Source organism: Gopherus flavomarginatus, chromosome 7, assembly GCF_025201925.1.
Source record: "Gopherus flavomarginatus isolate rGopFla2 chromosome 7, rGopFla2.mat.asm, whole genome shotgun sequence".
In the NCBI taxonomy this organism is placed as follows: Eukaryota; Metazoa; Chordata; order Testudines; family Testudinidae; genus Gopherus; species Gopherus flavomarginatus.
The window spans coordinates 9,366,764-9,389,032 of record NC_066623.1 but is presented as its reverse complement, the minus strand read 5'-3'; the positions used below and the strand labels follow the sequence as shown (position 1 = coordinate 9,389,032).

The following is a 22,269-nucleotide window of genomic DNA, read 5'->3' as shown; positions in this document are numbered from 1 at the left end:
TGCCAGACCTGGCCTCCTGGCAGCCACAGTTTATTTACCTATGTCATAGCTCCTTTTCCTAATGATCTCAAGTGCTAGGTGAGAATCCTATCCTGATGCAGCATCATAGGGCGGGGAAAGGCTCCTAATATCCCCTTCCCCTACTAGTACCGCCACATGGCCCAGACAGGCATGGCCCTGTGCCAGGTGGCTCCAAGATGAAGTACACTGTGGGCATTCTTAGAGAGCACCCATTCTGTTTTACAATGTGAATACTCTGTATTTATCATTCCTTACAGGGAGGCCTTGTGGTCCCCTGGGGCCATCTTTTCCTGTATCTCCAGGGGGACCCCTTGCACCTGGTGGTCCTGGGGGACCTGGCGGGCCAGCAGCTCCATCTTGACCTTGATCACCCTGTAGGAAGTTCAGACAAACATTGTGATGTGAAAAAAAACCAACACAAGTGCTAACGGCAAACTAACTACACTGAGTAGGACAGAAACCAGCAGGGGGCATGCCAGAGTGACAGGTCTTTCTGATAGCACCACCAAAATTGTTTGAATGGCATGTCCCATAGTGATGGTTAAGATTTGGAGACAGCCAGTTATGGTGCGTGTGCGCACATGTGGGTGAAGGGAGCTCTTTCACATGGATCATGGATCACATTTCACTCTAGCTTTAATGCATGGTGACAATAAAGCAAATTTGACAATGATTTTTTAAGGTGGATTCAGCCTTATAGTAAAGGATTACAGCATCCTGGAAGAATAATCCCAAACACTGCATGGGGACACTGCATGGGTTGGGTGAATTTACTGTAGGCTACTGAAAGGTTTTGTTTGGTCAAATAAGAGATAGCTGAGAGAACCTGTGAAAAGACTCAGATTCCTCTGAAGTCCGCAAGAGCACCGTGGCATGCAGGGGTGTGTTTAATTAGAAGGCTACAGCTGTAGATCAAAATTCTCTGTTCAGATCTGCTAAGCAGTTCTCATTTCTGCTATATGCACAAATCTGATGGTTTATGCACATACCCCAGAGAAGTTTGCCCCGTAGAGATTCATTGGCATGCAGGGTACCTTTTAGCTCTGTGGCTGACCAACTAAGTTAAATAATTGGGATCATGGCCAAGATTTTCAAAACTGAGTGTCTAATTTAGGCTCCATAGTTAGGCACCTGAATAACGTGATTTTCAAAAGTGCTGAGTACTCAGCACCTCCCTTTGACCTGACCCATATTTTTCCAAAGACTATCCCAGTGGAGTTTAACGCTGAATGTCCCAATCATGCAGTCCCTATTCAAACAAAACTCCCAATGGGCCATTAAGGTCTTTTTTTCAGTTTTTACTGATCTCTTATTCCAGGTTTTGACCCACAGCTTCCAGCAGGAGTTTTGTCTGAGTAAGTTGTGCAGGACTTGGCCTCATAGCAAATATGAGCATAGAAAACACTAGTTAAACATTAATAGCTGATTATTAAATCACATACTTGATATCATGCCTACTTCAAGCACAATTGTACTAGTACCATTTAGTAGATAATAAAGGAATCAAAACATATTTAATGACATCCCTCTACTACAGTGATTCTCAACTTATTTACCACTGTGAGCCGCATCCGATAGTACCTGTATGGCCCTGAGGCTGTCACATGGGCCGCAGCTCTGTGCTGATTGGGCCGCAAGCAGCCACAGGTTGAGAACCATTGCTCTAGTACGACTGAAGTGTAATGACATTAAAATGCTCCACTTGCACCATACTTTGCCAGTAGATAAAGAAAAGATGAGTCTACGTCTCTACTTGCAATTTTAACACTAAAGAATTCAGTAGTGTACATTCGTTTCAGTTAAACAGCCAGAAAAGCTTGCTCAGAAGGTGGAGCACACCTGATCTCAGAATGAATTTCACTGCTCAGATTACCAGCTACTGATCCCCTGGTGAACTCCAATAGCCCAGCCTTTAGGATGCAAGCTGATTGTTCTGACATGTGGCCTTAACTGTAAAAATCCTGATGAAAAGGCTAGATCATAACTCTTAACAGCATCTGGACAGGATACCAATCTGAACAACACAGGAACACAATTGTGTTTAATATGGTCCACCCACAAATCAGGGACCAGGGTGGGATTTTCAGAAGTGCCTATGTGAATTGGGAGCACAAATCCTATTGCCATTCAATGTGATTCACTCTCCTAAATCACTTAGAAACTTGAAAATTCCACTGCAAATCCTGAAGACTCTACCCAATTTTGTCTCAGCCAGGAAATCTCCCATTGAATTTTGCCTAAGTAAAAATTCAAGTTAGGACTTGCGGATTTGGACTGATCTACTTCATTGTGTGATTACTACTATTATTCATATGGTACAAGTATAGCATATAGAACTATCCTTATCCTCTCCTCCCTCCGTGACTCTCACAAAGAGCCAGACCCGCAAGGCCTGAGTTTTCACTCCTTCTAGGCAGAACTCCCACTACGTTCACATGGAATTTTGGTTGAGTTAAAAACTGAGCAGGACTCTCAGGATTTGGCTCATCGTATTTATGACTTACAATGGTAATAAGGTGCTATTAGCTAATAAGGAAACATAATTCAGAAAGAAACACAGCAAGCCAGAAGACGTAGATTCATCACAACTACCTTAAGGATTCGTCGGCTAAAGACATGCTGGTCATTAGAGAGAAATCCATGATTGAGGCGAGGAAAAACCATCTAGCCAGGTGAGTGAGACGTGGAGCGTGAAAGATCAAGAAGTCAAGACAAAGGTTACAGCATGGGAGTGATTTTTAAAAGGTTCAGTTAATATTATCTAACAAAGTAACTTCAGCAAGGAATAAAGAAATAACACTGGAGGAAATAACCAAGAAAGAGAAATAGTGAGAGTTTAAGGTCATTGATTCAATTGGAGGCTTTGTAAATAGCAAACACACACATGAGAGCAAAGTCTTTTCATTAGCTTAATGCAGAGGAGGGAATTCAGAGCTGGCAGGGTGCAGAAGGTTCCCACGTCAGAGTTTCACTATGCAATAAATACATATTCCAACAAGACACAATGGAAGATATAGCCCACGGGAAGATATCCCCCGATCTCAAGATAGCAAATACATTTCCTCAGTAGATATAATGAATATTAATTCATTCATCTGCCCTCAATTCGCTAATAAATCTCACAAAGGTACTGGATGAAAAACAATCTAATCAAGCACATGTCACCATTCATTGCTGCTTTTTTTAAGCTGGCATATGTATCTATCTATCTATAGAGAAGTTCAAAAGAGATTTAATTTCTGAAGAGACAAGGTGTGTGAGGTAATATCTTTTATTGGACTAACTATTGTTGGTGAAAGAGCCAAGTTTTGATCTCCACAGAAGTTGGTCCAATAAAAGATATTACCTCACCCACCTTCTCTCTGATATCTTGGGCCAAACACAGCTAAAATAATGCTGCAAACATTTCATTTCTTAAGAGCGCTCTTTTTTTTAGATTCAAGTGCATGAAACTTTAAGTCAAAATATTGTGAGCTGAATGTAGTTACATATGCAGATGTGTATTCTAACTTTCTGTCGGCAATTTGAGTTTGGCGAGTGCAAATCACCTAGTTTTCCTTTCTTGAGAGAAGAGCAAGGGATACTATTCCAACTTCCGTCTCAACGACGGACTGTGGGAACATTTTTGTCTGCTTAACCATGCAGCCTGTTGCTTGCCAGTGTCTGTTTCTATAATTTCCCAAGGCACCAGAGGGATATAACACACATTATCAATAACATCTTTCTTCAAGGAGCACTGACAATGCTGCGGACAAGTGCTGAACACTTAACTGAAGGTGAAAGTGCTTGGTTATTGGCAGCTGAGTGTGTATGAGACGGAGCTGCACAGTTCTTGACACCTTCATGACATGTCCAGATGATAACTCCTGTCTCCTAAACTGCTAAGCCAATATGATGTCAATTAAGCTATCACCAACCAGGCTGTTACCTCCTGACAGGGAAGCGGCTTAGTAATTTTTGGCAAAGCTTACAACTTTTCCTTTAACTTTCCCTTAACCTGATGTCCTCCAATGACTCCCACCATAGTAAGTTTTGCCTAGCTGCTAGGAAGTCTATTACTTGGGCCAGTCAGTAATGCACACACAAAAAGCATAATGTTTTCTCCTTCCCAAGAACAAAGCACATCTCTCTGGCCACACACAACATACCTCTACTGGCCCAAACCTTCCCAAGTCCATCACTCACTTGAGTGTAAGTCACTTGTCTACACATGTGTATTGTCAGAGAAAATGAGATCATATGATGTGGAACAATTTATAAATCTAGAGTGGATAAAATGGGGGCTTGAGTAGAGAGAATAACCATACCTTTGGGAAATAGAACTGCATATTTAAGTGGTGGGTAATAAATTCCCTATGGTAACATCTGGCTGAGGCCAGTTCATCTCTCACAATATAATGCCGGGGTCCAACATGAGATTAATATCTACTGTTCATCTCTCTCAGTAAATAAATTAAAGAAAAGTTCACAGCTAAAGTTACTGATCCTGAAAAGACTTATGCATACGAGTAGCACTACTAAGGCTAATTACTCGCACATGTAAGTGTTTGCAGAATTGGTCACTCAGTTCTCAAAAATTAGCACATAATACCTCCTGTATAAGGTAACTACGTGAGCAAGAAAGTTACATCCATTTATGCAATTACCTATTTTGGGCACACATTTTACATAGGTGCCAGTTATAGAAAATTAAGCCCTAATAAAGTTTATTACACCCAAGAACAGAAATAGAGTGCATAGCAATGAATTTTAGTAGTTAATTTTTATCTGCATTGATCTCATTTTCATTGTTTGTTTTCTCAAGAATATTCATGAGTATTTATTTTTTCTAGTCTTTCCATACTCAACATAGCGATACTATTTTTGTATTAAGCTTTACATTAAATAGGCCCTTTTCCCAGCCATGATGTTTTACAGATCAGGCTCTTATTGGATACATTACCAGTTATTTATCCTTTTTGATTATTACCATCAATTATTTATTCTATCTGATTCTTTTTGATTATCATCATGCAGAGCTGTGACACAGCTTCCTCTATCAGCTAGGAAAAGACGGTTACTCACCTTTGTAACTGTTGTTCTTCGAGATGTGTTGCTCACATCCATTCCAGTTAGGTGTGCGCGCCGCGCGTGCACGTTCGTCGGAAACTTTTTACCCTAGCAACTCCAGTGGGCCGGCAGGTCGCCCCCTGGAGTGGCGCCGCCATGGCGCCCAATATATATCCCTGCCGGCCCACCCGCTCCTCGGTTCCTTCTTGCCGGCGACTCCGACAGTGGGGAAGGAGGGCGGGTGTGGAATGGATGTGAGCAACACATCTCGAAGAACAACAGTTACAAAGGTGAGTAACCGCCTTTTCTTCTTCGAGTGATTGCTCACATCCATTCCAGTTAGGTGAATCCCAAGCCATACCTAGGCGGTGGGGTCGGAGCGAGAAGTCGCGGCATGGAGCACAGCAGATCCGAAGGCCGCATCCTCTCTAGACTGCTGGACCAGGGCGTAGTGGGAAGCAAAGGTGTGGACCGATGACCAGGTCGCTGCCCGACAAGATTTCCTGGATGGGCACACGGGCAAGGAAAGCCAGCGACGACGCCTGCGCCCTGGTAGAATGCGCAGTCACACGGCCCGTAGGGACGTGGGCCAAGTCGTAGCAGGTCCTGATGCAGGACGTTACCCAAGAGGATAACCTCTGGGAGGAGATAGGAAGCCCTTTCATGCGGTCCGCTACTGCCACGAAAAGCTGGGGGGATTTGCGGAAGGGCTTAGTCCTCTCCACGTAAAACGCAAGAGCCCTACGGACATCAAGCGAGTGGAGCTGCTGCTCCCTGCCTGAGGAGTGAGGTTGCGGGAAAAAAACCGGGAGGAATATCTCTTGGTTGACGTGGAAGGCTGAGACCACCTTGGGGAGAAAAGCAGGGTGTGGTCTCAGCTGCACCTTGTCCTCGTGGAAGACCGTATATGGGGGGGTCTACCACAAGAGCCCGGAGGTCCGACACCCGTCTAGCTGAGGTGATAGCTACTAGAAAGGCCGTCTTCCAAGAGAGGTAAAGCAGGGAGCAAGTAGCTAACGGCTCAAAGGGGGGCCCCATGAGCCGGGACAACACCAGGTTAAGATCCCAGGTTGGAGCAGGGGGACGGACGTTAGGGTATAAACGTTCCAGCCCCTTAAGGAATCTAGACACCGTCGGGTGGGAAAAAACAGAGCGACCATCCGCACCCGGGTGAAAGGTGGAGATAGCTGCTAGGTGGACTCGTAACGACGATATGGCCAGACCTTGCCCTTTGAGGGACCAAATGTAGTCTAAGATGTCGGCTACTGAAACTTCCATAGGGCGGAGATTTCTCTCCACGCACCAATAGGAGAAGCGCTTCCATTTGGCCAAATATGTCGCTCTTGTGGACGGCTTCCTGCTGCCCAAGAGCACCTCCCTCACCGGCGTGGAACAGCGCAGCTCAGAGCCAGTCAGCCACGCAGGAGCCACGCCGCTAGGTGCAGCGACTGCAGGTCCGGGTGACAGAGGGTCCCGTGCTCCTGGGTAATGAGGTCCGGATGAAGGGGCAGGGGAATTGGGTCGGCTATGGTCAGGTCCAGCAGCATGGGGTACCAGTGCTGTCTGGGCCATGCCGGGGCTACCATGATCACGTGAGCCCTGTCCCTGCGCACCTTCAGAAGGACCCTGTGGACCAACGGGAATGGGGGGAAACGCATAGTACAGGTGGGTCGACCACTGGATGAGGAAGGCATCCGCTATCGACCCGGGCTCCCTGCCCTGAAAGGAGCAGAACGCTTGGCACTTCCTGTTCCCCTTGGACGCGAAGAGGTCCACCCGGGGATAACCCCACCTCCGGAAGATGGAGAGGGCGACGTCTGGGCGAAGGGACCACTCGTGTGACAGGAAGGATCTGCTCAATCGATCCGCCAGCGTGTTCCGTACTCCGGGAAGGAAGGAAGCCATGAGGTGAATGGAGTGGGCTACACAAAAGTCCCAGAGTCGTATCGCCTCGTGGCACAGGGAGGAGGATCTGGTGCCGCCCTGCTTGTTGATATAATACATGGTCGTCGTGTTGTCGGTGAACACCGCGACACAACGACCCTGGAGCTGATGACAGAACGTTTGACAAGCAAGACGGACTGCTCTCAACTCCCGCATGTTGATGTGTAGCCCCACCTCCTCCTGGGACCACAGGCCCTGCGTCCTCAGGGTCCCTGCGTGGGCCCCCCAGCCGAGATCTGAGGCATCTGTTGTTAGGGACACCGAGGGCTGAGATGGGTGGAAGGGGAGACCCGCACACAACACTGACTGGTCCAGCCACCAGCCGAGAGAGTCTAAGACCCTCTGGGGGATCGTGATTAACATATCTAGTGGCTGTCTTGTCGGCCTGTAATGACTGATGAGCCACAACTGGAGTGGCCTCATGCGGAGCCGAGCGTAATTGGTCACGAAAGTACAGGCCGCCATGTGGCCTAACAGGGTTAGACACGTCCTCACTGACGTCAAGGGGGCTGTCTGTAGCCGTTGCACGATTGCCGACAAGGCCTGGAACCGCTGCAATGGCAGCAAGGCCCTGCCCACAGTGGCGTCCAGGACGGCCCCGATGAATTCCACCCTTTGTGTGGGGGCCAGGGTGGACTTGTCTGTGTTCACCAAGAGGCCCAGAGTGGCGAACATGTCGGTGATCACACGGACATGGCTGCAGACTTGTTGTTCCGACGTGCCCCGAATCAACCAATCGTCCAGATACGGGAACACGTGGATACGACTGCGCCGAAGCTGCGCCACAACAACTGCCATGCATGTCGTAAACACTCTCGGGGCCGTGGACAAGCCAAATGGGAGGACTGCAAATTGGTAATGCAGAGACCCCACAACGAAGCGAAGGAAACGTCTGTGGGGTGGCCAGAGAGCAATGTGAAAATACGCGTCCTGCATGTCGAGGGCGGCGTACCAGTCTCCCGGATCCAGGGATGGGATAATGGTCCCCAAGGAAACCATGCGGAACTTCAACTTCACCAGGTACTTGTTGAGCTCTCGCAGGTCGAGGATAGGCCTGAGGCCTCCCTTGGCCTTGGGGATCAGAAAGTAGCGGGAATAAAACCCCTTGCCTTTCTCGTTCTCCGGCACCGCCTCTATAGCTCCTTTGCCGAGGAGCGTCTGCACCTCCTGCCGAAGGAATTGCTCGTGAGAGGGGTCCCTGAAGAGGGACGAGGAAGGGGGGCGGGGAGGAGGAAATGAAACAAACTGCAGGCGGTATCCCGACTGCACCGTGCGTAAGACCCAGCGGTCTGATGTTATTAGGGACCACGCTGGGAGGAAAAACGAAAGGCGGTTGGAAAACGGGGGGAAAGGATCCATTGGGGAAACTGTTACTGCGCCCTCGGGCGCACCTTCAAAATGAAGGCTTGGGTCCGGGCGGGGGCTTAGAGGAGCCTTGGTTTTGCCCCCCTTGGTTCCCCGAGTGCCTGCGCCTTCCGTTCCTGCCGCGGCGCCTGTTAAGGTCCTGCCGCTGGCGGAACTGGGAATACGGCCTGCGCTGTTGTTGTTGTTGCTGCGGCCGGAAGGGTCTGCGTTGCGTCACAGGTGTGTGCATCCCAAGTGACCGCATGATGACTCGGTTGTCTTTCAGACTCTTGAGTCTGGGGTCTGTCTTGTCCGAGAATAATCCTTGGCCTTCGAAAGGAAGGTCCTGTATAGTGTGCTGGAGCTCCGGCAGAAGGCCGGAAACCTGCAGCCAGGAGAGGCGACGCATTGTTACACCCGACGCGAGGGTACGGGCAGCCGAATCCGCAGCGTCCAACGAGGCTTGCAAGGACGTGCGTGCGACCTTCTTGCCTTCCTCTAAGATGGCCGTAAACTCCTGACGAGCATCTTGTGGCAGCAGCTCCTTGAATTTATCTGCTGCCACCCAGGAGTTGAAGGCGTATCTGCTTAACAGGGCCTGCTGGTTGGAGACCCTGAGCTGCAGCGCCCCAGCCGAGTACACCTTACGGCCGAGGAGATCCATCCGCCTGGCCTCCCTGGATTTGGGGGCTGGAGCCTCCTGGCCGTGACGCTCTTTATCGTTGACGGATTGGACCACCAGGGAACACGGAGTCGGGTGTACGTGGAGGTACTCGTAGCCCTTAGAAGGAGCCATGTACTTCCTCTCGACGCCCTTCGCAGTGGGAGGAATGGAGGCCGGAGACTGCCAGATGGTGTTGGCGTTGGCCTGGATGGTTCGTATGAACGGCAGGGCGACCCTAGTGGGAGCGTCTGCCGAGAGGATGGTCACAATAGGGTCCTCTACCTCCGAGACCTCCTCGGCTTGCAGACTCAGATTTCGGGCTACTCGCCTGAGGAGGTCCTGGTGCGCCCTGAGGTCCAGCGGGGGGGGGCTGTTGGAGGAGGTCCCAGCCACCGCTTCATCCGGGGAGGAGGATGAGGAGACCCCCGGCAAGAGAGTGTCTAATGGGGGGTCTCCCTCGGCCCTCGCCTCTGCCTCAGGAGCCAAAGCGGAGTCTTGATGCTTGGACCCTTCCTCCCCATCCGGGGAGGGAGGGGGGCGAGACAACGAGGCTTCAGGTGCCCTGCGCTCCGCAGTCGCCGGCCTAGCAGGGAGCTGCTGGGGGCCCTGGGCCTGATGATATGCCCAGGGTGTCCAGAAACCCCATTGCTGCGGGCCTTGGTCCTGCTGTGGAGGCTCACTGAACAGCGCCGCCTGCCGGTCGGTGCCCAGCGCGTACCCACTGTCCGTTAATGAAGACACGGAGGGCTGTCTAGAGGGCCATGGCGGGGCGGACCCTGGATGGTAAGGGTCCGCGCGGGCCGGCACGGGCGATCTTCTCGGTGCCGGGGACCGGTGCCGGGAGTCGTATCGGTGCCGGGACCGGGACCGGGTTCTGTCACGGTGCCGGGATCTGGACCGGTACCGGGCGCCGCTTCGGTGCCGGGATCGGGACCTGCCACCGGTTCGGTGCCGGGAGGTCGACCGGGACCGGGACCTGCCACCAGCTCGGCGCCGGGAGGTCGACCGGTGCGGCGAATAATGTCTGGATCGGCTCCTGCAATCGCGGTGCCGGTAACGGCGGCTGGAGTCTGACCGCGATCGTCTCGATGTCGACCGGCGCCGCGAGTGCGACCGGTACCGCTGAGGGGAGCGGTGCCGGGACTGCGAGCGGCGGCGGGATCTGGAGCGACCGTGACGTCGGGACCTGGATCGAGAACGTGAGTCCCGAGACGGTGCCGACATCATAGGCTTGCCTCTGGACACGACCCGCACCGGAGGTACCGGGGGTGGTAGCTGAGTGGGCTCGGTCATGGCTATGAGGTCCCGTGCCGAGGCGAAGGTCTCTGGTGTGGATGGCACCACTATCTCGACCCCAGATGTCATGGGGGAGCTTGGCGGCACCGGACTCGACGGACCCGCCGGGCCCGGAGTCGACGGTGCCGGCGGCGCCGCGGCCGATGTTGAGGCCGGGCGCTCCACTCGGGTCTGCCTGGCCGGAGTAATGGACTTCGACGGCCTAGGCTCTGTCCCCGGTGCCGGAGAAGGTCGGTGCCGGGGAGTCTTCTCGGTGCCGGTGCGATCCGGTGCCGGCGCCGACATCACGGCCTGCGAAGCCGCCGGGTCAAGTGCCGCCTCCATAAGGAGAGTCCGGAGCCTTTGATCCCTCTCCTTCTTAGTCCTTGGCTTAAAAGCCTTGCAGAGGCGGCACTTGTCGGATCTGTGCGATTCCCCCAGGCACTTCAGGCACGCGTCGTGGGGATCGCTGGTAGGCATGGGCTTCTTGCAGGCCGCACACTGCTTGAAGCCCGGCGAACCAGGCATGAGCCCAGTGCCAGGTGCCGGGAAGGGCTAAGCCCCCGGCGAAGAACTATTTACAAACTACTTATCACTTAACTACTACTATCTACACTTAACAATCTAATTAACAACTACAATAGAGATAACGATAGAGAACAAGGAGAGCTAGGGACGTGGAGGACAGCTATGCCGCGCTCCACAGGTCCAACGACCGACACGGCGGTAAGAAGGAACTGAGGAGCGGGTGGGCCGGCAGGGATATATATTGGGCGCCATGGCGGCGCCACTCCAGGGGGCGACCTGCCGGCCCACTGGAGTTGCTAGGGTAAAAAGTTTCCGACGAACGTGCACGCACGGCGCGCACACCTAACTGGAATGGATGTGAGCAATCACTCGAAGAAGAAACAAAGTTACCACTGAGAAAGTAGAGATAATAGACTAAAAAGCAACAGAGTCCTGTGGCACCTTATGACTAACAGACGTTTTGGAGCATGAGCTTTCGTGGGTGAATACCCACTTCGTCGGATGCATGTCATGGAAATTACCTGCTTCTGGAAATTTCCACAACATGCGTCTAACGAAGTGGGTATTCACCCACGAAAGCTCATGCTCCAATATGTCTGTTAGTCTATAAGGTGCCACAGGACTCTCTGTCGCTTTTTACAGATCCAGACTAACACGGCTGCCCCTCTGATACAATACAGACTAAGTTATGGAAACAGAACTACTCTAGGCCAGATGGTATCAAAGGACAGTAAGTTTTAGGGACAGGAACAGAGATCCTGAGCAGTAAGTGCCTTAGAAACCCAGACACATCTGATTTATTTGTGAACCACAAACTTTTAGCACCAGAATCTGATTGCTTAACTGTGCTGCCGAGCCCCAGAGCCAGGGATTCCCCAGGCACATAACACATTGAGAAATTGGGGCACAAACATATTTCATAACACAGACACTTCTGAATGCACATTGTTTTTACATGTAATTGACAACATCTGTGAATTGTTTTCAGCCTATTTTTAGTTATATAAGACAACTGCTGCACAATCACTCAGGAGGTTTTGTAGTTAATCCACCACCACGACACTCCAGAAAAAAGCAGAGCAGCTCATTGGAGAGTCAAACCTCGTCAATCACTAGACTCCTTTGTGTTTTTCTCTTGTCAGACAGGATCTCCTTGTTTGTTTGGCACTTTTTTAATCTAGCAGAAAAAAGCATAATGAGATCCAATGATTGGAAGATGAAGCTAGACAAATTCAGACTAACCAGAAGGTGCAATTTTTACACTACAGGTGACTAACCACCGGAACAAGTTACCCAGGCTTGTGGTGGATTCTCCATCACTTGCAGTCTTTAAGACAAGACTGGATATCTTTCTACAACATATACTATAGCACAAAGAGAAGCTATGGGGGTGGATGTCAACGTTACTGGGTAAGGTTCTCCAGCCTGTGTTCTCTAGGAGGTCAGACAATGGTCATAGTTGTCCCTTCTGGCCTTAATAATAATCTCTTCTGTAATTCACATAGGCCCTGATCTTGCATTGTGGTCCATGTAGGCCATTATGGGTTTCTATTTGGACAGACTGGTGTTTCTGTTCAGAGCCACAGAGTTCTTAATCTGGAATCAGGGTCAAAGGGTAGAAAACCACATCCAAGCCAAGGCTCACACCCCACTTAGACCATATTTTGAGGACTTGGGTGGGAATTTAAATGGTGCCTAAGCCTGGTGCTGACCCTCTGCACAGGGGTGAACTTCATCCAAAGAGAAAAAGAACAAATCTTGGAATCCAAATCTGCTCTAGGTGTTTTAAGGATGGCGGGTTAAGCATTTCAAAAGGACCTAAGTAACTTAGGAGCCTAAATCTTCATTTAAAAGTCAATGAAACTTTGACTTGGGCACTTAGGAGACACTTTTGAAAAATGCAACAAGCTCCCAACTGACTTAGGAGCCTTCGAAAATTTTACCCTGAATTGTCAGTTTACCTCAGTCACTGTGACACCAGGTAGATTTATAAAATGACATCCAACCTTAGGAGCCTGATTCTGCTGAATGCCGAGTTCCACAGCACCTTGTCAGAAGAAGCCCTAAACTTTTTAGCTCTGATTCAGAACTTTCAGTAAACATTTAACAAGCAATTATCTCTGCACCATGTCAAATAAAGCAAAATATTCCTCATGAGGATGAGAAAAAAAACCAAAGATCATTCCTACGTCTCTTTCTCATCACACATAGCCAGTAAGTGTATTCCTGGTAACCTGATCTCACCTCTGAGTTATACAGGAGGAGTTTATATAATTTTTAGGGTTGTCAAGCGATTAAAAAAAATCAACTGTGATTAATCACACTGTTAAACAATAGTAGAATACCATTTATTTAAATATCTTTGGGTGTTTTCTACATTTTCAAGTATATTGATTTCAACTACAACACAGAATACAAAGTGTACAATGCTCACTTTATATTTATTTTTGATTATAAGTATTTGCACTGTAAAAAACCAAAAGAAATCATTTTTTTCAATTCACTTAATACAAGTACTGTAGTGCAATCTTTTTATCATGAAAGTTGAACTTATGAATGTAGAATTGTGTACAAAAAACCTGCATTCAAAAATAAAACAATGTAAAATTTGAGAGCCTGCAAGTCCACTCAGTCCTACTTCTCATTCATCCAATCGCTCAGACAAACAAGTTTGTTTACATTTGCAGGAGATAATGTTGCATGCTTCCTGTTTACAATGTCATCTGCAGGTGAGAACAGGTGTTCTCATGGCACTGTTGTAGCCAGTGTTGCAAGAAATTTAAGTGCCAGATGTGCTAAAGATTCGTATGCCCCTTCATGCTTCAATCATCATTCCAGGGGACATGCATCCATGCTGATGAAGGGTTCTGCTCAATAAGAATCCAAAGTAATGCGGACCGACACATGTTCATTTTCATTATCTGAGTCAGATGCCACCAGCAGAAGGTTGATTTTCTTTTTTGGTAATTTGGGTCTGTAGTTTCTCAATTGGAGTATTGCTCTTTTAAGACATCTGAAAGCATGGGCCACACCTCGCCCCTCTCAGTTTTGTGAAGGCACTTCAGATTCTTAAACCCTGGGTTGAGTGCTGTAGCTATCTTTAGAAATCTCACATTGGTATCTTCTTTGCGTTTTGTGAAATCTGCAGCAAAAGTGTTCTTAAAATGAACAACATGTGTTGGGTCATCATCCCAGACTCTAGAATGTGAAATATATGGCAGAATGCAGGTAAAACAGAGCAGGAGACATAATTCTCCCCCAAGGAGTTCAGTCACAAATTTAATTAACACATGATTTTTTTAATGAGCGTCATCAGCATGGAAGCATGTCCTCTGGAGCGGTGCTGAAGCATGAAGGGGCATACGAATGTTTAGCATACCCAGCACATAAATACCTTGCAACATTAACTACAAAAGTGCCATGAAATGCCTGTTCTCACTTTCTGGTGACATTGTTAATAAGAAGACGGCAGCAGTATCTCCTGTAAATGTAAACAAACTTGTTTGTCTTAGCAATTGTCTGAACAAGAAGTAGGATTGAGTGGACTCTGTAGGCTCTGAAGTTTTACATTGTTTTGGTTTTGAGTGCAATTATGCACTTTCATGACAAAGGGACAGCACTACAGTACTTGCATGAGGTGAACTGAAAAATACTATTTCTTTTGTTTATCATTTTTTCAGTGCAAATATTTATAAGAAACAATACACACTGATTTCAATTACAATACAGAATTTAATATATTGAAAATATAGAAAAACATCCAAAATATTTAATAAATTTAAATTGGTATCCTATTGTTTAACAGTGCGATTTAAACTGATTACTCATGAGTTAACGATGATTAATAGACAGCCCTAATAATTTTGTTTGTAAATAAAGAAAAAATTTCATTCTTCACCCCAGCGATGCAGAAAGACCCTATCACAAAATACCAGAATCCACAACTGCACGGTGACAAGATCCACCAGAGCTTTAAACCCTTTTTAAGGTGCACTCAAATTTAATTCTAATAGTCTGCTGGCTCAGTTTAACAGGGGCTCTGTCTTCCCCCTCAGACACACACCTAAAACACTTCTGCTGCAGAACACAGTTCATTGCAGCAAGTTCCCAAGAATAAGCTTGTGAGGAAACAAAAGGGAACTCTGCAAATCAACCATCAATTTCCCTAGAAACTGTTGTTCTAGACAGACAATGATAGCGTATCCCAGGGGTTTGCAACCTTTTAGAAGTGGTGTGCCGAGTCGTCATTTATTCACTTTAAGGTTTCGTGTGCCAGTAATACATTTTAAACGTTTTTAGAAGGTCTCTTTCTATAAGTCTATAATATAACTAAACTACTGTTGTATGTAAAGTAAATAAGGTTTTTAAAATGTTTAAGAAGCTTCATTTAAAATTAAATTAAAATTCAGAGCCCCCCAGACCGGCAGGACCTGGGTAGTGTGAGTGCCACTGAAAATCAACTTATGTGCTGCCTTTGGCACACGTGCCATAGGTTGCCTACCCCTGGCATATCCTCACAATACACTTCCCACAGACAGTGCTGTGCAGTAACAGAGTAATTACCACACAAGTGTTCATTTAATTGGGTAATATGGAAAAGCCACTTCGGTGGTATAAAGTTCCCTCCCCTTTTCAGGCCTCTTCACTTTATCCACTCTTCTCTCCTTCATGTCCCTACATTGTGATTGCTGCTCGTTCCTCTGGGGGATGGACACCACTCCCTCTGGATGCCTACTCCCAATACAGCAGAGAGGTGTTGGTATAGACTCTACCCTTCCTGCTGAGCACACCGATCCTAGCAACTGCAAACCAAAGTTCACTTCTGAATCTCAAGGGTCCACCTACCACATTCTGCTGGATAGCTGAGCAGCCCTCATTTTGTTGCGATTTTTTTCAAGGCCTATGCATCTTTGATTGTGATCTCATAATTGGCGGGAATTTGTTTCTCTGCTCCCTATGTGCAGACTGTGACCAGCTCACATGGTTCCTACCCATCAGTAATTAATACTCTTTGTTAAAATGATAATACTCTGCCCATACTCTTTGTTAAAATGATAATATTAACTGTGTACTACAATCAGAGTGGCGTGGCATATTCCGAGACTCCACAGATGTAGAGTTTGGAGGAAGCCTGGGTCCTGGATCTTCTTAAAGTGACAGAACCACTAACAACCACCTCTTCCAGCCTCGAAGGAAAGCCGCCAGAATGTAAGAGAGACTCAGTCTGAACACAGCGGTGCAAAGGAGAATGTTGTATATTTAACAATCAGGAAGGACCTATACGGGTTTCCTTAGCAAAATGCTTACCCTGCATTTAAACACAAAAAGAAGATTCCAAGAAACCACACATCAAAGCAGCAACCGAGCCATCTTCCAACAGCCAACTCCTAAGTTACTCACTCTGTGTCAGCCTCTAGGCTTAGAGAGGTGCACACTAATTTCACAACGTTGAGCATTCCCAGGCACATCCAGCAGACATAGGAACTCCAGCTCAGCCTCTCTCTATACATTGCAGGCTAATTAAACTTTTACTCACTTGAGTAAAACATAGTACTGTGGAAAGCACATGTCTGATGGCACCCACACCACATCATGTCTTATTTCTTGACATGTTGATCCTTCACTTACTATACCTGTAACCAGCTGCTCCATTCTAGTTAGAGGATTGATCCCATATATTTGTTGAAGGAACCTACGCTGTTCTATTGTAAATGACTTACTTCACAGGTTAGAAACAATAGGCGTTTGTGTCATTCCCACAACAGGTCATTAATTTCCATAAGTTATGGCAGAAACTTTTCTGTCTCCTCACTTGGGCTGGTTACCTTTATCCTCAATCAGAGACAGTTCAGAGCAATTATAAGTGAGTGAGAATAGATCACAGAATGAATCCACAAGAATGGGAGAGACACGGAGAGATTATAACACCAATAACCTCACTGGTACCTCATACTGCCACATGTGTCTGTTGTATCTACTTGCTGCCTCTCATCAAATACTTACATTGTAAACTCTGTAGGGCGGGAATAGAGTCTTTCACTATACGTATGGGTACAGTGTCTAGCACAGAGAGGGCCCTGATCCCTGACTGATGACTCTAGGTATGACCACACTACAAATAAAGAACAATAGTTGTCTCAACTGAAACATGGAAGCTGACGGTATTTCTTTGTTCTCTTTTCTCAAACAAAAGAAGATCTAGTAATGGGAAACCAATACAAAAGTGACCTGGGCTCATAGGACTGAAGGTTCTTAACTAAAGCTTTCATGTCTCCAGTCCATAATTATCTGGGGGAAAAAAATGATGCCCAAGAATCAATACTGATGGTAGAATACAATGTTTTCTGAATCTTCACTGCATTATAGCTTGCACTGACAAATATTACACATAGATTTGCTTTCCTTTATCATAATGGGGTTTGGTTGTGTTTTAGAAAAACAAGTGAGTGCTATTGGTACTTACCCTTGGGCCGACGTCCCCTTGTTCACCCTACATGTCACACAAAACAGCAAGGTACAGCAATTAGAGTTCAAATCTCATACATGCAAGACAGAGTGCAAGGCCAGTAGACTGTGGAATGGTACACCCAGGGAAATGGCAAGAGCCCCATAGCCAGCGGCGGCTCTATGTATTTTGCCCCCCCAAGCATGGCAGACAGGCGGCTTTCGGCGGCATGCCTGCGGGAGGTCCGCTGGTAACGTGGATTCGGCGGCATGCCTGCGGGAGCTCCACCGGTCCCGTGCCTTCAGAGTACCCGCTGCTGAATTGCTGTTGAAACTGCGGGACCGCTGGACCTCCTACAAGCAGCCTGCCGAAGGCAGCCTGACTGCTGCCCTCACAGCAACCGGCAGGCCGCCCCAGGCACGCGCTTGGTGTGCTGGTGCCTGGAGCCACCCCTGCCCATAGCTTAACTCATTCAAAACCAGGCCGGACAAGGCGACAGGGAACAATTCTGCATTGGCAAGAGATGAGCAGATACTTCAGGTATTTTCCATTTCTTAGGCTCCCACAGCCACTGCCTGTAACCTATATGGAAAAATGGTGCCTGGTCTAAGATAGTTTTGTAACAGTAGCCACCTTTCCATGGCTTTTCTAACTCTCAGTGGGGGAGATAGAGCATAACATGGAAATAGGAGAGCACAACCACTAAGCTATCTGCGCTGCTGGAGAAAAGGACGGCATGTGGATGTCTCAAGTTGTATGGGGATGCTTATATGCTTGGAATAGTTAGCATCTGCTAATTCTTTCCCCCGCTGAAGAGAGTGTGACACTATTTCTGCCCTGCCATTTCAGAGCATTTCCTGCTGTAACTTTGTCCCTTCCATGGATTTTGCCAAGGTAAAGGGAGAATTTAGCCTTATGGCTCCATGCGCCACCATGAAACAATTAGAAGACAGGACTCTACCATATTAGGTATTCTTAACTAAAAAAATCCCAGTGCCCAGGAAACAATAAGTATTTGTTAATGCACTGTAGAGGGCTTTTAAAAGATGCATTTTGGTGAGTTTAGTCTTTACCTTTTCCCCTTTTGGTCCGGGAGGTCCCTGTAAATAAAGTGAGAGCAGAATAAGAAAGCAGCATATATGATCAGCACACACGTCTTTGCTCTAGTGTCTTAACAGTCCATTCGCTGCAAGTCTGGCCTCGGGCCGTAGTGCTGGCCCCTTATTTTCAAGAGCATTCCATGGACAAGCTCAGGAGCGGCTTGGTCTCAGTATAGCCATTTGATGGGCTATGTTTGCTTTTCCTTCCCGTTTGGTTTTTGCCTCCCCAGAGGAGTCTCTTCCAGCCTTGGGGCTTGAATTTAACTTCTGACCATCAACATCAACACACGCACAGAGAGGAGAATGGATCCTGTACTGCATGTTGTACGTGTTTGTGGTTTCTGTTTCTTCTTTTAATTTATGGGTCTTCTTTTGCCTTAGGGTTTTGCTAATTTAAGGCCAGATCCCATTGGACAGCAGAATGCTCAGCATGTTGCACAACCCGGGCCCCTAGTTTCTTGGGTTTGGATATTTTTTTTAAAACCACATTTGCCTTTTTTCTATTCCCATGTGTTCTCTGTAGGAATGGGCAAAAGCCAGAAGGGGCTGGCTCTTCAAACCTACTTCAAGATATTCACATCCAGTAACCATTCCCACTGCCACCAAAGCGTGTGGTGGGTTCAGAGTATGTAAAATGGTTCCAGTCTAAGTCTATTGCTATGTTTTTCTTTCTCCCCCTCCCCCTCTCTTCCTTAAGGACCAAAAAAGTGAGGTTTTTTTTTAAAACATTTTCAACATTTGTTGAAATTAAAAGCATTACTGCTAAAGAAATTAATATGATTTGGAAAGAGAAAAATCAGATTCACTTGTTCTCCCTTTAGGCCAAGAAAACCCTGTAATTTTATTTTATTTTTTAAAGAAAAAAATTAACCATCAAACATTTCTGGTGGGGAAAAAACCTGAGAACAACAAGTATGGACCATGAGCTGTAATTCTGCAGGAGAGTCCATGCTGATGGATGCAAAGAGCCACATTGCAGGGGATTTAGAGGTCTGCCTCTGGAGCCTGTTGCAAGATCAGGGTTATAGCCTATATTTGCTCTACACATGGACCTCCTACTTACAGACATTCATAGATTTTAAGGCCAGAAGCAGCCATTACGATGATCTAGCCTGACATCCTGCCTCTCTATATGTCGGTGGATGTTTACTACATGGACCAAAGGAATTACTGGCCTGTAGAAAAGCAGATCACACTATAAAACACGTGGGTTTCATGCCCCTCTCCTCACTCAGAGTCTTATCCTGCAAACATTTGATTCCATGTGTATGCTGACAACAGAGGAGCCTAGGGAAATCTATTCAAACTTCTTGGCTAAAATTTCCAAGGAGCCAAAGGAAATTAGGCATTTAGGGCCAGATTTTAAAAAGGTATTAAGATACCTAAATAGGTGCCAACTGTGATGTTCAAAAGCACCTAAATCCCATGGAAATCAATGGAAGTTAGGTGCCCAGATGCTTTTGACAATCCCATGAAGCACCTACCTGCAGCTTTTGGCACCTAGATACCTTTAGAATCTGGACCTTAGGTCTCTCAGCCCCTTTGAAAATCCCATCTTGTGTGTCCTGAAAACGGTGCTGGAAAACACACGAGACCTGGCTCTTTCATGAAACTTCTGCTATTTTTTTTCTAGATAGACCAAAAAATATTGAGAACAGCACAGAAAATTAATTTTGTGTATATAGCTATAAAAATAAACACCAACTTTTTCGACACTTCAAAAAAGTTCAATTCTGGAGTGGTTTGAATAATAGGCAAATACTCTCGTACTGATCTAACTGGTTGGTTCACCCCCAATTGTTTTCTACCACTAGTCTTTTTTTTTAATATAGCAACAGAAATAGAGCATATTTGCAGCTATAATGAAACATTCCCAAAGTGGCTAACAAAATATCTAGAATGACTTTGCAACTGAATGAATGAGCCTCTACTACCTTTCTCAATACAGTCACTTAATGATTTGTAGCTTGAAAAGATTTCAAATGCAGCCCTCTAGTGATCATGGAAGGAAATGCAGTTTGAAAACAAAATACAAGTGACAGTTCTTAAATATCCTTTATGAAAAAAAATCAGAACTGACCAAAGTTCAGTCAGCGTGTTACCAAAAGGCTCTGATTTTGTAAAGACAATAAGGAGACATATACCTGGATTTCCAATAGGCTTCCAAGCAAAAGAAAGAAGTCAAGAGAACATCGTGTAAAAATGAATTCCAGACTGTGCCCCATCCCAATAATTCACAAAATGCTACTTCAGTAATCGTGCACACTGAGACCAGTTCCAAACCACTCTGGAGAAATGTACACCCCTACTCAGCACTGTGTGTATTCAGAAAGACTGGTCACTTTTGCAGTTTAAATACTTTATTATGACTTTTTACTCCCAGCTTAGCACCCAGCTAAGAGTGTGCACTTGATTCTGTTCCCTCCAGTGCATCAATGGAGTTGTTTTTTAAGTTCCAATTACAGGAACAATCTGTGCAAACACATGGAAAGCAATGGGGTTCATCAGATGTTACTGAGGGCATAATTTGCTTTACCAGAGATTATGTTCAAGAAGGAAAGAACCCAACTTTGCTTCCCAACCAGTCCCAAGTTGAGTTTATAGGGCTGGCACTTAGAAAGGTACATCTTTTTATTTGTAAACTCAGCACACTGTATATAACACTGAGACTCAAAAACCACAGAACTCCAGAATGACAGCGTTATGTTACAGTCACCTTCCAGAGTAAAAGCTCACAGAGGCCCCGATCCTGTAAAAACTTACAAAAGTGCTGAACTTTATATACTGTGATTAGTCCCACTGAAGTCAACAGGGTTTCACCTGAGTGCTACAATTTGCCCAGATGCTACCATTTGCAGGATCAGGGCCTATAGGATCCAATACATTGAGGAGCTTGTAAATCCTAAAATCAGTCTGTGTTACAAAACAGAGTGACCTTGCTATACTGCACCTTGTAATAATTATAATGCAGAGCTCCATTACTACAATATTTGGCTCTGCATGTACGTGTTTCATGGCATAACTAGAAATAAATAAATGGTACATTTGACACTTAACACACTACTTACTGGCTTGCCATCCAAACCAAGGGGCCCCTGAAAAGGGAAGCAAAGATACCAGATTACAAAAGGAGATTAATTTGGGAATGCAGCTATTTCAGTCATGCTCTAAAAGAGGCTCTAGATTAGATCTAGTGCATTGTGGATTATATTAACAGATCTTATCACTGTTTCAAGATTCAATAATATTTCTCAAGAGAACAATAAAATAAAGGATGTCAAGTAATATATAATAGAGAGTATGAGAGGGTGTGAAAAGAAACAAAGGCACGGTGGGAAGAATAAGATGACTCCCTTCAGGCATGGTGCTTACATCTGTCAGGGATTTTTAAAGCACCTAGCAGAGCAGCACAGAACCCAGGATGGATCCCACGTGTGACTCAACTTCAGAACAGGGCCTTTATTTTTTAAAACAATAGGGACAATAATTTATCATTTAGCAGATTCTATGGGCCACCTATTGCCCTGCATCATTCCCGCTGACAGCAACGGGAGTCCCGCTGTGCAGAGAGGCAGCATGTAGCATGGTACTTTAGTCCTCGATCCCATGCACACTTAGACGGATGCTCAGCTTCATCCACCAGAGTAGTTGCATAAAGTCAGATGCATGAATAAGTGTTGCAGGATTGGGGCCTTAGCAATCTTAACTATCCTTTAAATCTACCTTTCAAGGATTCCCAAAAGAAATGCACAGTAAGTACCCCAAGTAAAGGTTGATTTATTATTTACAATCACTTCATCTCTTACATGGCTGTTAAATGTCATTAAACATATTAGGCCAAATTGTATCTGGCCCTTGAGTGAGTGTACATGAGAAGGGGAGTGTGTAGGTCCTGAGCA

At 46.4% G+C, this 22,269-nt stretch overlaps 1 protein-coding gene across 1 annotated transcript in view; it reads right to left on the bottom strand.

The window, feature by feature from the left end:
- COL23A1 (collagen type XXIII alpha 1 chain) overlaps positions 1-21,458 on the bottom strand; it is a 56,599-nt gene extending 35,141 nt beyond the window's left edge. Inside the window, exons 1-4 of the mRNA XM_050962264.1 lie at positions 21,439-21,458; positions 18,344-18,370; positions 17,289-17,315; positions 277-393 (exon numbers count right to left, since the gene is read on the bottom strand). The gene's annotated coding sequence lies outside the window, so the exon portion shown is untranslated. The remainder of the gene's footprint in view (positions 1-276; positions 394-17,288; positions 17,316-18,343; positions 18,371-21,438) is intronic.
- Between the last annotated feature and the right edge of the window lie 811 nt (positions 21,459-22,269).